At 45.3% G+C, this 15,341-nt stretch overlaps 1 long non-coding RNA gene across 2 annotated transcripts; it reads right to left on the reverse strand.

Annotated features, from left to right (window-relative positions):
- Positions 1-8,037: 8,037 nt before the first annotated feature.
- On the reverse strand, positions 8,038-13,881 carry LOC147333558 (uncharacterized). Of its 2 annotated transcripts, XR_015128377.1 has the most exons (3): positions 13,743-13,881; positions 8,642-8,695; positions 8,038-8,526 (listed from the first exon to the last, which is right to left on the reverse strand). It is a non-coding gene; the product is annotated as an uncharacterized LOC147333558 (long non-coding RNA). The 2 variants fall into 2 exon arrangements; XR_015128378.1 differs by lacking the exon at positions 8,642-8,695.
- Between the last annotated feature and the right edge of the window lie 1,460 nt (positions 13,882-15,341).

Raw genomic sequence — 15,341 nt, forward strand, 5'->3', positions numbered from 1 at the left:
AGTGAAGTGGTCTGTGATGACCAAGACGTCGACGGACTTGTTGTGTGAGGCCTCAGCCGACCAAAAGTCGATGCAGACCAACTCCAACGGTCTGGACGAGGACACGCTGACCAAAGGAGCACGTCCCTCCGGTTCGATAGTTTTACTGACTACGCAGCGCTGGCATCCCCGTACATGGTCTCTCACATCACGCCCAAGGTTCAACCAGAAAAATCTCTTTCTAGCCAGGTCTAAACTCCTGAACTGGCCCTGGTGACCGGCATCATCATGGATTCCTCAGAGGACCTCAGCCTTCAACGAGTCAGGAACCACGAACTGCAGTCGTCTGTTACCTGATATCTGGTCTCTGGAAACTCTGTACAACACGCCGTTGTTGAGGACCAGCTTCTCCCAGTGGCTCAGGTATCTTTTAACAAGGATTAGGTCCCCTACCCGCTCTCTCCTCGAGGGTCTCCTGTGTCTCTCAACGTAGAAGACGACGCGGGAAAGCACTGCATCCTGCAGCTGTGCGTCCCTAAGTTCTCTCTCTGAATGGGCAGGTAAGGCCTCCAGACCGGGGGACACCATCTGTGGCAGGTGATGTAAAGCCTCTATTGCTCTCCCTCTCGGGCCGACATCCCACTCGACATGTGACTGCAAAACAGCTGTGACAGCATCTTCAGCCAGAACCAAGGGATGCAGACTCTGCGTGCCTTGGGACATGATGGAAGCTCCACCACCGGATCCACCATTCACCTTGCAGTCGGTGGACCACCGAAACGCCCCCTGGATTGATGCATGTGAAACATCTTTTGCCTCATTAAGGAAGTCTGCATATCTCTCAGCCAGCAGTCTGTCACTTACATTATCCTTCACAAAAGGCAATCGGCTCAGGGCATCTGCCACAATGTTCTGACGGCCTGGGACATATTTAATGTCAAAGTCATAGCTTGCAAGTTTAGCCACCCAGCGTTGCTCACAACAGTCCAGCTTTGGCTTGGTTAAAATGTGGGTCAAGGGGTTGTTATCAGTCCAGACGGTGAACTTGTGACCTTTGAGCCAATGACTGAACTTGTCGCAGACCGACCACTTTAACGCCAGAAACTCCAACCTGTGTGCTGGATAGTTTCTTTGAGACTGAGACAGGGATTTGCTGGCAAAAGCAATCGGTCTGGGCTTGGTTCCACCGTCCTGGATTTGAGCCAACACTGCTCCAATGCCATCCAGTGATGCGTCTGTCGAAAGCAAGAAGGGGCGAGAGAAGTCTGGGTGAGCCAAAACGACTGTATTTAACATCAAGCTCTTGAGCTTCTCAAAAGCCTCCTCTTCTCTGGATGTCCAATCCGAAGCACTCAACTTCCTGCATGGCCGCCTCACCTTAGTTGTTCCCTTGCCCTTCTTCACAGCACCTCTCAGGAGCTCAAACAGAGGTCTGGCAACAGCAGAGTACATGGGGACAAAGTGTTGGTAGTAATTAATCATCCCCAAAAATGATCTGACCTTTCGTTGGGAAGGAGTCACTCCATCAGTGTCCATGAGGTCCACGCTCCTCATGCTTGCGATAACTTCGACTTTGGATGGGTCTGTTGATACCCCATTTTGATCGATGATGTGACCGAGGAACTTCACGGATTTCCTCAGGAAGAAGCACTTTCTGGGGGCCAGCTTCAAGTTATGCCCGCGCAGCCTCTCAAACACCATTTCCAGGCGCTGCAAGGCAGTGTCCTCATCTGGAGCAAACACCAGGAGATCGTCCAGGTAACACAACAGGCTCAAATAATTCTGGTCACCAAAGATGCTGGTCATCATGCGCATGAAGCTTGCAGGGCTGTTGCACAGACCCTGCGGCAGCCGATTATACTCATATAGACCCATGGGCGTGGTGAAGGCAGAATATTTCTTATCATCTTCATGCAGCGTCATGTTGTAGAAGCCAGATGTCAAGTCCATGGTACTGAACAGGCTGTTTCCCCCCAAAGCAGCCAGACAATCTGCTTGATGTGGAAGCGGATGGGCATCCTTCAGGGTTCTCTTGTTGAGCCACCGGAAATCGTTGCAAATGCGTAGATCGCCATTCTTCTTCCACACGAGCACCAATGGTGATGCATACTCACTGGTCGATTTCCTGATGATATCCCTCTCCTCCATCTCAGTCAACACTTGTCTCAGCTTCTGGTACTGGCTTGGGGGCACACGCCTGTAGGGAAGTCTGAAAGGTCTGTTATCTGAGAGGCGGATGCGATGCACAAAGTTTTTGGCTTCCCCACAGTCGAGATGATGGCGGGAAAAGACATCCTCGTACTGCAAAACCAGGTCAGCCATCCTCTCTTTACACTGTCCCGATGTCTCACAGGACTCTATGTCAACATCACCAAGCCCAACAAGTTTGAGTTTCTCCGTCATGGAGGTGGGCGTGACTTGTGGCGACATGGCCGACTGATGGCTGCTAGCCAGAGTTGTCTCCTGGAGCGCTGAAGCATCAAAGTCCTCGAGCGCCACACAGGAGTACACATCTGCTAGTTTGGCGTTACGTCGCAGATGTACAGGCTGCTCAGACATATTGATCAGTTTCAATGGGACCCATCTATCACCCCACAAGGGAGTAACCAATCTAGCAACCAAAATCCCTCTGGGTGCTGAGCGGGATGACGAGGGCTCTGTCATCACTGTACTGCCAGGGGAGACATTGATGTTCTTTGGTAGTTTTCCCCATACCAGATATTCGCGACCCGGTTCAAGGGACACAGCTGAGTTACACCTAACCGTGCCCACTTTGTCCGGGACGTCCGAATCTTTCCATGGGGTCAAACCAGAAAGCATAGACAGAAAGTTTTCAGTCTCAAGGTTGGTCTTAGAGCAATTACTGAAGACCGTGTTCCAGTAGGGCTCACAACGTTTAGACTGGTGTAATATGTGCTTAATGACGTTCGTCCCCAGTATCAGGTCATCAAGCTGCCCTTGAACCACCAGGATGGGAACTATCATTCTGCAGCCATACACCTCCATCTCCACATTGAGGGCATACTTAGGCTTCACACGTAGTCCTCCACACCCAATAAGGGTCACATCCACTTTGATAACATCTTGATCAGATATCAGTCCAGACTCACGCAGAGTCACCTCGGCTGCTTCATTCATGCTGCAGGCCATGGATCCACTGTCCAGCATACCACCCATTTTCAAAAGCCCACCGAAAGTGACGGGAGTGTAGAAAAGACTGTCACTATTGCCGACTTTGTGAACGTTTTGGAAGATAACTTCAGAATCTTTGCATTTTTGTCTTGCCTCCTCATACACTGACTCCGCATCACAGGTATCAGCAGTTTGGGAGTTTCCTGTAAGACCTGCACTGCCTCCCACCGAATACAGGTCGGTTAGTTTCCCTCCGGCTGGACCTGGGTAGACGTACTAGCCGGGCAAGACAACCGAACATGGCCAGGAGCAAAGCATGAAAAGCACAGTTTGTCAGATAGGCAGTGTGATACTGTGGTATGTCTTGGATCACTGCAGACTTTGCAGGCATCCTCCCTCCTCCGTCTATTTCGCGAGAACTGATTAAACGCCCCTCTCCTTGGTGTCTGAGTGTTGTGGTGCTGCATTCTCTCCATCATGGCCTGAAACATATCCACCATCTGACCCATGAGCCTTTCCTCTGACTGTTGAAGATTTTGACTCACCGCAGTCGAAGGGGAGAAACTCAGACTTCCGACGAGGGGATCTCGTGTTGCAGTGGTGGAGGGGAACGAGTCCACTAACCCCTGAAAACCTGAGGATGGGGGCGAGAAGCTTCGGGAGCGTCCCTCCGGCACAGCAGCTGCAGGTGAGGCGTTCGGGTGTACGGTGGTGATCGTAGAATTATAGCCCTTCAACTGTGCAGCGCCGCTGGCTCTACCATTAGCACTCACCTCCCTTTGATAATCATCAATCCTTTGTTGTACGTCTCGAGCAGTCCACTCATGGACAGGCTTGCACTTGAAGACATAAGACAACTCGGGGTCAGGACAATGTTTCACAAACATACATGCTACTTCATGAGTTAAAGGGGTCGCTGTCTGCCCCTGTCTGCGTAGCCCCTCTATGGCTAGTTCAGCAGCCTTGTTCAGTCTTATCCAATAATCTACCGGGTTTTCACCCCTGGTAGGGAGCGTTGCATAAAAGTCAGCAAGAGGGAGGCACGATGAAGAATCACTGAAGTAATGGCGAAGGACACCAAAGACCAGATCAGGTTTCTGTTTGACATCAAGACCTGGGTCACTACGAAGAGCCACTCTGACCACATCTCTGGCCTTCCCCATTAAGTGGCTAATAATTTCGTCAGCCTGGCCATGAATGGGGACCTCTTGCTTCCACAGGTAGGTTGTTGCCATGTCAATCCAGTCCTGAACAGAACATCTGTCTGTGCCATCACCCCTAAAAATTTGAAGCTCCCTATTGGGCTTAACATGGACAGTTACATGTGGTACATCTCGAGCGGTACTGTTACATTGCTCAGTTTGAGTCTTAGAGTCACCAATCAGGTTCACAACGCCAGCTGACAACAGTTTAGTAACAATGGATTCACCAATCTGGGCTCCTATTTGCTCAACCATGTCAGTAAAACTGTGTACAGTATCACTGTCTCTAATTGGAGTGGAAACCTGGGGCATATCACCCACACCCCTACCGATGGGAATAAAACTCGGGCTTTGGCCTAGCCCAGTGTCACTGCTCACAGGACCAAACTGTGTGACATTACTGGCGTCAACTGCATGAACTAGTCCGGCACCTCTACCCTTAGGTAGTACTGGAGTGACAAATTTATCCATCGTCAAATCACACACTTAAGATAATAACTGCATGTGCACTCCGTTAGGGAGAGAAAAACAAACAAACCCAGAGATAAAAATAAGAAAAATAACAGTATAACAGTAGCAAAACGAGGGAAAAAAAAAAAATTTATAATAATAATGTCCAAATAATTTGAGTGTATAACCACACGTTGTATATCAAAACACAGACACTTTCACCCTTGTCTTATTTCAGTCACACCCCTCACCTTTTTGTTTGTTTTTTTTTTTTTGGGGGGGGGGGGGGGGGGGGGGTTTCGCTTGTTTGGGTTTTTCTTTTGTCTAAACTCACTTGGTTACAACAACCCACATTCAACTTGTGAACAGCAGGGGAGCAGAACAGCAGCCACGGCGATGAGCATCAAGCTGATCTGAAGATCCGAATGGTCACGGCACCAGTGTAACACTTCCAGCTCTTCAAGAATCACAGACGCTCAGAAGGGTTGGCTTTTCACAGTTTACTTCTGCAGAAGACATAAAACACATTCAACAGGTGTCTTCTGGTGGTACTGGCAATTGTAGCTCCCTCACAGTGCAAGCGCGCGCTGTGTGAACAGACTTACAATTAACTTTTTAATAAAGAAAAGGTGGAAAATAATAATTTCTCCCATTTTACAGTCTGTCATACTGAGCTTGTATACAAAAGAAATCTTATGACTAATAAAATACATTCCACAATCGTATAAAACAAAATAACAGGATAAACATAAATACCACCGACTAAACATTTCCCTCTAGTGGACAAATTAACAATAGCGCATTACATCTTCACTTGCTTGTGCTTTACAGACAAAATGGCTGTTAACAAGCTCACATACCTGCAGAAGACATAAAACACATTCAACAGGTGTCTTCTGGTGGTACTGGCAATTGTAGCTCCTACAATGTAAAGCAACATCACAAAAAGCACAGAAAAACGGTAAATCCAAACACATTTCCTGCTATGCGCAGCAACCACTAGGGGGCTGACAAAGACTAACTGCCAAAGAGCATAAATACGGCAGAAACACTATTTAACAGCAACCCGCCTTTGTTTCAGTTACACAGAAACTTTCTAATATCAATATGAACCTATATACATCGACATATATAACTTATGTAACAACATTCACACCAGAAACCATAAAAATGCCAGAGCCTTTCATTACCGGACTTACCCTCACAGTGCAAGCGCGCGCTGTGAGGAGCGGAAGCCTTAGCAGCTTCTAAACGTTAGGGTGAGATCCGGTATCTGGGTTTTCAAAATAAAATACAATTTAAAAAAAATGATAAAATTCACACTTAAAATGATAATTAAGAACAGGTAAGTGCATGTTTTTCATATGTATTATTAACTCTGTTACATGCGGAACAACTTTTCCCTACCCTGCATTTCACAATAAAAGCCCTTCACGTTCACATACACTCAGTGGTCTCCTACCTCCTTTCCTAAGCACTTTTCCTTGATAGAAACGTTCTGAGGTGGAGGAAATGTGTTTAGGAGATGTGATAAGAACTCGGGAAAGGAAACAGCTGTGTTTGAACTACAAGTCGATCACGTGACTCCAGCCCAGCGTGTTCTCAGCCTGATTAGTGCAGGTGAAGAACATGCTTTTATTATGAAGGGGTCAGACTTCCTGCTGAGGCTCAGGGTCATGTGACTGACAGCACCTTTTGCAGCTCACCTGACGCCACAAGGTGTTTCCTTTTCAGGAGGATGACACCGTGCGAACCTCGGGAATCTCCAACAAAAACACATTTCTGTCAAGTGGAAACTTTAAAATAAAATAAAATTATATATATATATATATATATATATATATATATATATATATAATTTTATTTTTTTATTTTTTGAGCTTGCAGAGCATAGATGCAGATCAAACTGAAGGTTTGTCACCGTTTTTTGTTCACTTTTTATCCAGGCTGCAGGTGTCTCAGTGGAAAAATAGAGCGTGGCTGAGCGCACCTGTGCAGACCAGTGATACAGTTTAAGATCAGAGAATTGTAACCCCCTCTTTCATATGGCAGGTACAACAAGCCAAGTCTTCATCTAGGACCTTTGTTATTCCAAATTAACCAATTAAAGATATCGTTTAACTTCTGAAAGGATTCTTTTGGAGGAGGCAGAGGACGTGACTCAATATAAAAACTCTGCATAACCTTTCATCCTTGTTCAGGAATAGGACGGAGGAGGATTTTGAATCATTTATAGCCAGAAAATCGTCTAAATAGCTCCATTTGTAGCATTAATTTTGCAACTTGGCTAACAGACAGCCAGTCTAGGGCCTAGGGCCAATCTCTGCTCTCGATCTCCTAACTGGAAACCAAATAGTACAGCTCTCATTGTAAGTGTCATCACCAGAGGTTCCATAGTCAGAATGAATAGCATTGGAGATAACGGGCACCCCTGATGAGTGGAACGCTCCAATGTGACGGGTTTAGAAACTATTGTTTGTTACAAAAGTTGAACCCATCTGAGAAAATGATTTCCAAATCCATATCTTGGGAGAAGGTTAAATAAATCTGACCAGTCTATTCTGTCCGAGGCCTGACGAGCGTCCAGTGATAATAAAGCTGCATCGTTAGCATCACATCTCTCATGAATTATATGAGAACCCTTCTTATATTGTGAAACCCTTGATGCTTTGGTACAAAGTGAATCAAATGTGGGATCCAAGACTCTGATCTTCATGCTAAACATTTAAAGTATTTTAGTGTCAACCCCCGTCAGACTCTAAATGATGAGTGTTCTGCAGGTTTAGCAGGTTTCTCAGTACTCACTGCCTGTCTCACAGTGGGTGGAGAGCCTCCGTGTGATATGCCTCTACATACATGTTAAAAAGTGGAAATATTCTTTCTTCTGGGAAGGTTTTGTAAAGTCAGAAAGCCATCTGGCCCAGGTGCCTTACCACACAGCAAATCCAACATGTCCAAATGAAGACTGTCAGATTTGATTTCAGCTCTTTTAAAGTGTCTTTATAAGTTAATTTAACTCTTATTGGAGAGTTGGAACGTTAACTCTGACTTAGTGTTGAATACCAAATCTGTCTGGAGTTGATCATTCAACACTTATTCATGCTAACTAGGTGTTAAGAGTTTATATACTAACCCCCACAGAGGATTTTAGTTTAACTACATAAGAGTTATCTTCTAATTCATTCTGTGAATTTTACTGTTCTCAATTTCTAGATATTCCTTTGGAAATAAACATTATTGCAAAGAGGACTGCATCAGCTGAGGCAACATGGTGTCCTGTGAGCTCAATTTCCTTTTAATCAGAAAAGGTCAGACACAACAAAAGCCAAGCAAAGCATCAAACAAAGGAAAAATAAAGACAAGTCAAATGTCCAGCCAAAGGATTTATGGGAGACTCCATCAGGGATGGATCGAGTCAACCGGAGCCACAGCTGGACTGGCCAGAGTGGCAACAAGCTCATCAGACCTCTGTGTTGGGCAGGTTTGGGGAGTGTCTGTGATGATAAAGCCACGACTCTGAAGACGACTGCAGAGTTTGGTGCAAGATGTTGCGTCCTTGCAAAACTCCTGCAGCTCCGAGAAGCTCCAGAGTCGACCTTCCCTGGAAAACAGCTTCTGGGAGGCTTTAGCTCTGGAAGCTTCTTGCTCCCTCTCCTGTGCTGTGCCGTGTTTCAGGCACACTCCGCTCAGGTGATTCCAAATGAACAGCTGGGGCTTGTTGCACAGCAGGCAGTACACAATGTTTTTCTCCATGTTGTTTGGACTGCAAATACAAAGAGAGAGACAAACTCTGCACATCACTTTATAGCACCAGTAGCGTGTCTCGGTATGATGCAAAGCTAGCTATGTCGCTACACTGGACACAGAGCAGTACCTACTTTAAAACTGAACCTTTGTTGATCCTCTGCTGTTTCTCCAAAGCACACAATGTTCTGCACAAAGACATTTAACTTTAGCACATGTATAAAACATGCACGCACACGAGCAGTTCGTTCAGCTAAAAGAAACGCTTCATAGAAACCATTTCTACAACCAGCAAACGCAAAGAAAACAAGCCATGACTAAAACAGCAGTTACGTAAATGAGCAGAAGTTGCTAAACAAACAAAACTGAACCAGAAAGTCTCCAGACATCATGTAACCACTGTTTGACAAACGGTCCTACTGTAGGATGATGTTACAGTGATGTCTGACAAACCATCCCACTTAACCGAAGCTGCAAATTCGATAGTTTTGTGCCAAAAGCAGATGGCGTTTTCACTTTAAAATGAACAAACATTCACAAAGGCTTAAAACAATATAGTATCCAAGTCAATAACATGCTAATACTTCCAAGTATGAACACAGAGTAGCGTTAAATCACCCGGTGTTCCAGATTAACTGGTGACGGTGGAACAGATGGTGGATTTTTTAATATTTTGTTGTTAACAGCAACAAGACTGGCAGAGTGTGTCTGAGGGAACCTCACAAATGTCACAGCAACACACTGCAGTGGAACCCCGGCTTACGAAATTAATCTGTTCCCGACGGTTTTTCGTAAATCGAAGCAGCCATCGCGCCTTTTGAGTGAGAAGATGCTGGCTGGAGACGGAGTTCTTGGTGGCAGAGGTGGTGGAGGCTGAAGAAAGCATACGTATGCATGCATACATACAGCACCACCACGGGGGAAACTGGCATAACATTAAGGTGTAAAGTTGTTGATTTTTTAATTCAAAGATTAATCAGGCTTTAAACATCAGGAGGTAGTGCAACAGACACTGAAGTGCACATTAAAGACCAGAGAGAACATTATTTTTATTAACAAAAAGTTTTAATCCACCAACAGCCCTGACATCTAAAACACTACAAGTAAAAAAGAAAGGCAACAAAAAACAATTCAGACATTTTTACACAATTAGTAACACTTCAGCTTTCTTTGTAATGTCTGCTTGTATTTTAAGAAGTATCGCATTTGGGTAAAAACATTACCAATAACTCAAAATTAGAGGAATAAGTGTATATATGTGTCAGCTGTATGCATGCATACATATGCTGCATGTAGGCACACTTTCACCTGAAGGTTGACTTGTTGCTGGCCTCTTTGTGAAAAATCTATCCAACGACGTCTGTCTCTGTCTACTTTTCAAAATGGATCTGAAGTGGGAGATGTCAACAAAATGCTCTATAGCATGAGCGGTAAAGTTCTTTTCAGGGTGATTGTCCTTGATATCGGCCGATGGTATGACGGCCTCCTCCTCGCTGAATTGTTGCTGTACTGATGAGTGCAGCATCGCCTCCAACTCTTGCAGCTCTGCCGTTGACAGCTCCTCTCGATGTTCATGCACAAGGTCCTCCTCGTCAACCTGCAGTCCCAGGGCGGTGCCGAGATTTACGATCTCCTCAACCTTGACTTCAGGTTGAGGTTCCCCCTCAAAGCCTTCAAAATCTCGAGGGGCAACAGCATCAGACCATAGCTTCCTCCAAGCAGAATTTAGCGTTCGACGACTCACCTCCCGCCATGCCAAAGAAATCAACTTGAGGCATGCAGCGATGTCGAAAGGATTTTTCCAAAACTCCCTGAGGCTGAGCTGCGTACTCTCTGTTATGTCCGAACACCGTTTGAACATGTGTTTCGTGTACAGTCTCTTTAAATTAGAGGTCACTTGCTGGTCCATGGGCTGGAGGAGAGGGGTCGTGTTGGGAGGGAGGAAGAGAACCTTGATGAACGAGAACTCCTCCAGGATATCGTCCTCGAGGCCAGAGGGGTGGGCGTTATCGATGATCAGAGGGCACTTCATGGGGAGCTCGTTCTCCTCGAGGAACTTCTTGACAGCAGGGCCAAAGACCAAGTTGACCCATTCGACAAAGAACTGTCGGGTCACCCAGGCCTTGGGGTTGGACCTCCACATAACCTCGAGCCTCTCCTTTAAAGTTTTTGTGTTTCTTGAAGGCACGCGGATTTTCTGAGTGGTACACTAGGAGTGGCTTGACCTTACAGTCCCACTGGCATTAGCACACAGGGCGAGGGTGGAGACGGTCCTTCATGGGCTTGTGGCCTGGCATCTTTATTTCCTCTGCGGTGATGTACGTACGCCGCGGCATCTTTTTCCAGAAGAGGCCAGTCTCGTCACAGTTGAATACCTGCTGGGGGATGTAGCCTTCTTGATTTATAAGTTCAAATTTTTTAACAAATTCTTCGGCAGCCTTGTGATTGGAACTTGCTGCCTCGCCGTGACGCACAACGGAGTGGTTGCCAGTCCTCTTCTTGAACCGATAAAACCACCCATGCGATGCCCTGAACTCTGGGGAGGTTAGGGGTGCCTCCTGCGAGGACGTCGATGCCGTTGGCTGCTCATCGGAAGCTGCCTTACTTACTAAATCATTATAAATTGAGGACGCCTTCTCGCAAATGACAGTCTCTGTGGGGGTATTGCCAGTCTCTCCCTTGTCTTTAATCCAAACAAGGAGAAGCCTTTCCATCTCGTCGTGTATGGGGGTCCTCCTTTTGGACATGATGGTGGTGCCCTTTGAAGGTTTACCTGCTTTGATGACTTCTTTTTGTTTTAGAATTGTTCCTATGGTCGAAGGATTTCGGCCATACTCGCGTGCAATAGCACTAAGTTTCCCACCTCGCTCATATTTATCAATAATTTCTCTCTTTGTTTTCATCGACAGTACTTTACGCTAGGGCTGGGTTTTTATAATCGATTCATCGATTAAAATTGATTCTGGCTTGGATAACGTAAAATCGATTCATTAAAATCCTGAATCGATTTTTAATATAAATTTATTTTGCCCGAAATGCCAGAATCTCAGGTGACATCTCACAAAATTTCAAGAACCACCAAACAGTAAATGAGAGCAGGAACAGGGACTCTGCACATAGACTTAAACACACAGCGCGACCCGCGGATCAGAATCAGTTAGATGGCGCCTTTCTCACGGTCGGGGCTGAAAGCCGACAGCTCGCTGATTCTGATCTGTCGGCGGGTCGGCGCTTTGTGTTCACGCCCTTTATGAGCAGATTCTAAAGCTGTTAGTTTGATCTCTCTCCAAACAATATTGATCGAACCAGCAGCAAAAGAAGATCCAAACGCTTCACATAAACATCGTCATGAATTCACTTTTACTGTTTTGCTTCCATCGCGATGCGCAGCTAGCTCTCTCTCTCTCTCTCTATACTTCAGGAACAGTTTCCCTTTCTTCATTATTCGCTTGCTTGTTACGCACAAGTCTACTGTTGCTTACAGCGCTGTCGGCCGCTGTTTTTTTCCCTTTTACATTCTTCCGAAAAGAAAACCTCATTTCTGCCGTTCAATACTGAACAAATTTAAACTTTTTAAAATTATTCAAAATGCAAAACGCTGTGTCTGTAATAAAACCGCTGTAACGTCAGAGGTAATGTTCATATGTTGATTAATGGTTTTCTTTCGTTTTTGACGTACTGCAGAATATTTTTATAAAATCCCAGGCCAGGAAAATCACCTTCATGTTTTTCTGTGTTTTATCCTCAGCTACTTTGACACAAAGGCATCTGCTGTGACGCTCACACCTGTGATAAAGTCTTGCGTGTGTCAGCTTCCTTTTTATTGATACAAAAATATGTAAATGTACTGATCTGAATTATATTTCTGACTGTCAAAATTTCCCAGATTTAAATCGAATCGAACTAAATCGAATCGATTCGGGACCTTGTGAATCGGAATTGAATCGATTCTAGAAATCAGTGACGATACCCAGCCCTACTTTACGCTTCATTTTGCTAGCTGCGTGGTTCAAGTGGAACAGCGAAGCGCAGGTGTCACTACCCGATCCGTACCGGAAACCCGATCGGTACCCCGCATGCGCGAAAGGTGTCTACTTCCGGTCGAAGCATTTTACGATAGTTACAGGTCAGAGTATCTGTTAAGATGTTAAGAATAACAAGTATCTCTTAACATGTTTCCGCTAATGAAACATTTAATATAATGTAGACAAAAATAAAAAAATTAAAAGATAGTGACGGATCGGGACTCCCGATCCTTACTGCGCATGTGCAAAGTCAGACCGTACAAATCGGTTCTACCCGATCCGTACCGCGCATGTGCAGGGGTTTTCTTCTTCTTCTGTTCCTTTAATGGCAGTGTACTCCCCAGTGTACGAGGATACCGCCACCTGCTGACTGAGCGAATGAACCCTATTGTAAACTGAATTAGCGTCATTACAAACGTGTGTTAAATTTGATTTAGTGATAATCGAGTGTGTTTATGCTTGTCTGTGTGGAGAGGATTGTTGGAAAAGTGATGATAATGTCTGCTATCACTGTCAATTGCCAGTAAACACTTCATCTGGCTGCTGAATCTTCACGTGACATATTATAAAGTCTGTATTATTAACTCTGTCATTAGGCGCCATTCTTCTTATTTTACGGCGCTGTTGTTCAATCGGGGAACGCCTTCTGTTGAGGAGAAAAGCAAAAATTTGTTGCGGATACGGATTATTCATTGTTTAAATGTCCTGGTAGTCGAAAAGGAGGCAGAGCTGCTGAGAAATGCTAGGAACTAACTGGGCGCTAACCGTATCATTCAAATATATTGAATGTCGCAATGTTGGCAAAGAGAGGAAGTGACGTAAGATTTGCGCATGCGGGGTACCGATCGGGTTTCCGGTACGGATCGGGTAGTGACAGCAAGTACGGAAGCCAAGGGGTTGTCACATGATTTGGAAGGCACTGTGGGCATTGAAGGCTCAGCCAATCAGAGCCAGCGGATTTCGTTACGCGGGCATTTTGCCGTAACACGGGCAGAAGTATTGCCGTTCAGTGCCTTCGTAACTTGAACTTTTCGTAAGTCGGGGCTCCACTGTATTCTGCATTAGCCAAGTCAGCTAGCATTAGCATCCATCAACCTGCAGCCTAAAGCCACAGTGTATACACAATGACCCGCATCCTGATGTGCGAATGACCGAACAACAGCCTGTACTGTGAGGTGCGCCGTGCACATTCATTGTAATGTTTACTAACCTGAGGCAGTGAAGCTGCTGTCAGCCTGGGTAACAAGTAGACGAAAACACAATAATCTTCTGTAAACCGTGAACACAAACGACACACATGCTGTGCTGGCGTTAGCTTCACAACAGGAAGTTCTTTCTGTGAAATTCTTCTTCTGCGCCCCAAAACACTGCTCGGTACCACCATCGCGCTCTGCGCCCTCTAGTGTCCGGATGTAGAATTGCATTTAATGCCTGAAACTCACAATCCAACAGGTTTCTGCAACGTTTTTAAATCACTGTAACTTTTGAACCGTTCGCTCAATTGAAACTAATCCAATTGTTTCTGAAAGCAGAGACTCTGCGCTTTCTCTGCATTTACCTTTAGCGTGAATATGCATGCACACTTTGTTCACCTGATAGAAAAAGTCACATATAAAATTACCCGATACTTGAAAAAACACCAAAGTTAGCAGGTTTACTCTCGCTGTAGTTTCTCCGTAGCGTTACATTCACCTGGAAGTATGTCGGTTCTCAGTCATCCAGCTCAGCATAGTGTAAGGAGCTGCTGATGGAGAGTCCCACATTTAGCCATATGGGAGAGTCCCCAAGAGGGTCATGGACCCCTAATCATCCTCTACCTAATCATATGAGCCGAGGTGTGAAGATAACAAAGCCAGCAGGCAGAGTGGCACCTTTGTCTCTCATGCACGAAGAGAGACGCCTCTGAAAAGGCCTCCAGGCCTCTTTAAGTGCAGTCACACCTGACAAAAAGGGATCTTAAAACTGGATTATAGATGTTCAACGATGGTCGTGCAGCACAAAAGCATTGCACATTTGCCTTTCACGAGCTGCCGTCTTCCAACAAAAAGCATTTACAATTCCTCATCAGCCGTCAAAGGGTTTCCTACAGCTCGCCTCCTGCCTCTGCACAGCCAGGGAGCTTCTAACGACCTCTGACCTCCTGTAGTTTGGAGTTATCAAAGTAACCCATGACAGTAATGTTTATGCTGAGAGATGGGCTTAATATGATGGAATAAAAATCAGGTCTGATTTTATAGAAATGCTGTTGAATGCATTAGCTTTAAAATAAGTGAGGGATGTGCTTTTCTATCTCCAGTGCACCCAGGAGGCATTTCTGCTGCACACAAAGGTAACTGAATGTCATTTCTTCTTTTCAGGGTGGAAATGTGTCCAGACTCTAACATGGACCCACGGGCCCCACCCTTGGGATTTATGAGGAACAGGGAAAATGATCGGGAGAGAAGCAACAGACTGACTGAAAGAACTGGAACGAGCTCGTATAGAATCAGCTAAACAATATTGTGGATGAACAAATAGAAGCTTAAACACCTCAGACAAAACTATTATAAAACGGCCCCAAAGCTAAAGAATAACAGCACGGAAACTGTGCAAACAGTTAGAAACATTAAAAATCCACCTGCTTATTGCTGCAAACCCAAAGATACAGAAGAATCCTTTTGGTCCTCCTTCATCACTTCCCTGCTCCTCCTCTGCCTCACCTCGTGCTCTCATCCTGGGTTTGCATTGAAAGTGTTCCCCACCTAATCCCTTATCTATGTAATGCTGAGCTTGCTAAACCTTTTTTATACTTTTTGTTTTATTGGTGACT

Source organism: Aulonocara sp. 'chitande type north' Nkhata Bay, linkage group LG3 (genome assembly GCF_057382095.1).
Source record: "Aulonocara sp. 'chitande type north' Nkhata Bay isolate Kocher_YH1m ecotype deep benthic linkage group LG3, A_spYH_male_GT1.1, whole genome shotgun sequence".
NCBI lineage: Eukaryota > Metazoa > Chordata > Actinopteri > Cichliformes > Cichlidae > Aulonocara > Aulonocara sp. 'chitande type north' Nkhata Bay.